Below are 2461 nucleotides of genomic sequence, written 5' to 3'. Positions count from 1 at the left end.
CTTCTGCTTGCTGTCCAGTCCAAGCGCTTGGCCCAGGAGGCTAACGATTGCGGCAACTTGTTCTCCTCGTCTTCCCTGCTGGCGTCCAGACATGTTGGCGCGGCGAGCGAGAATGCCGGAAATCGGGTCGGGCATGGCGCTTATGTCCTCTCCACATAGGGGCCGCTGCTGTCGCGTTGTCGTCCTGGAGAGGGGTCGCTCAGCGCGCTATTGGCTGACATCTTGTCACAGCCATCTCTGCTCTATCGTTCCCGACTGGCGTGCCGGCGCTTGACTTTACGCCGTAACACAACAGGTTCGTAAAACTATGAACCTTGATTTCGGGAAAAATTTTATAAGTGTCTCATACTAGAGCAGCACTCGTTTACAGCTAAGTACGAACTGCAATCATAGAAACGCTCTGTGACCTATTGGATGTATGCTCCCGTAATAAGTATCGACAAGAGGTTTCAACCTCGCCCTTCCATTCCCTCCATATTCATCCTGCCAGATTCGAGACCAGTGTCATATTGCTGCATCATCTCGCTCTGTAATTTCGAGATGCAGTGTCTGTTTCACTGTAAAGCCACAGAAAACAGCATTCTCCATCACTCAGCATGACGCGCTCTAGATACTCGTTACTTCAAACATTGTCACTTGCATGATCTGCGGTATAATGTTTCTGACTGTGGCCCTGCGCTTCATGAAATGCGTAACTGTGGCTACAGCTCAAAACGGAAAGCCAGTAGTCCAGTTTGGGAAAGACATAAATGTCTACTCAGTCACGTTAATTTAACTCGGCGTGAGCAAGTACACACACACACACACACACACACACACACACACACACACACATCTATTTATCGGATTCTAAAGCAGGCAATGAGACATTACATTTCTTTGAATAAAATCTTCGTACCAGCCTCGGCAGCCGGTGGTTTTTCTGCTGATGACGATGGCAGAGATGGCCATCAAAAGCTCGAGAATTTTATTCGAATTGACACGGCTTGAAAACAGGAAACATTTTATTCTTACACGAAAGGTGTCTATAAAGCTCCGCTATTGTTTTAAAAAATCATAACTGACGAACCACTGGAGACAGAGCAACGTGATTTGTTGTAAAACGTTTAGCCGGTCTCAAAGACCTTCTGTATGTGCGCTATTCTCCGCTCATAGGACATCAAGGCGATATTCGAGTTCAGCTCATAGGCGGGTCAGGGCTGCAGCTTCATCGATTCGTACACGAAGGTAGCAATGTAATAGACTGGTAGCAATGTAGTAGACTAGTGTTGTGTGCACACGATCTTTGACGTGACCCAACATAAACAGGTAGACATCGGGAGAGTAGGGGGAACGATGCGATGTGGCCATCATGGTCCAGCCACTCCTCAGGATATTATGACATTCTGCACATCCTGCACCTTCAGATGCCAATATGGGTTCCTTCATCATGCTGGCAGATGATGAACGGCCGCAGCTCTTAGCTCTGTGGTCGTTGGAGCTGCTCGAGCGTGTCCGGGTAAAAATATCCTGTTACGGTTTTCCCCACAAAGAAAAATGTGTCTATCACCATTTCGTGAATTACACCACACCAAACATTAAGCTTCGAGCTGTCACGGATGCATTCACGTGCTCTGTGTGGGTTTTCGGACCTTCAAATCATAATAGTGTGGTGATTCACAAGTCCAAAAATGAGGAACGCTGCTTCAGCTGAAAACAAGCACATTTTCAGGTAGGTATTGTCAGCATTTATGGAGATCGGCATGTAACACGAAAATGCTTACAGCAGAAGACGATCGTTTGTCTGCAGTGCTTGAACCATTTGGACTTTGTGCGAAAAAAAGGCGTACCTCTGCGCAGTGGCAATATTGCAACCAATGAAGTATTACTGAGGTGCGACTATTGCTAGTTGAAAACCTGGAAAAAGGCAAAAGCACTTAGATAAAATTTTATGGATAGCTGTTCTTGTTTGCTGCAACTCTGTGGGGCTGAGTTGAAATGCTGCTTGCACTCTATAAAAACGTGCTTCAGATGCAGAGGGCCATCCACCTAGAGGAAGGTGTAACTTATATTCGACAAATTTGCAGCAGCAGCGGCTAAAGCTTATTCCCACTATGAATGAACCTAATAAAAAAGTGTTATCTTAGGTCCTTTTAACAACTACATAAGCTTGAGAAGGGATTTAATTAATTATATCTATTTAAAACTTCAGAATCATCATCAACAAATATTGATGATGACAACGACGAATGACATATGCGTAAATAATGGCTGAGTGCCAGATTAACAAATTATTCCAGTTTCAAAACTGCATTAATATTTAGTAACCACAGCATATCATTTAGATATGGAAAATAATTATTATTATTTTGAGGATAAGGAGGCTTCTTTTACTGACAAGCAAAACATGGGATTATTGCAAGCTCGGACTAACAATCACGAGCCTAACCCTGCAATTACTTTTGCGCTGTGCTTGCGAATT

General features: G+C 44.4%; 1 pseudogene; it reads left to right on the top strand.

The window, feature by feature from the left end:
* Positions 1-1827: 1827 nt before the first annotated feature.
* On the top strand, positions 1828-1955 carry LOC124608553 (annotated as a pseudogene).
* The last annotated feature ends 506 nt before the right edge of the window (positions 1956-2461 follow it).

The sequence above is a fragment of the Schistocerca americana genome, chromosome 3, assembly GCF_021461395.2.
Source record: "Schistocerca americana isolate TAMUIC-IGC-003095 chromosome 3, iqSchAmer2.1, whole genome shotgun sequence".
NCBI classification, from domain to species: Eukaryota; Metazoa; Arthropoda; class Insecta; order Orthoptera; family Acrididae; genus Schistocerca; species Schistocerca americana.
The sequence above is the reverse complement of the archived record's forward strand: the minus strand, read 5'-3'. Positions and strand labels throughout refer to the sequence as shown.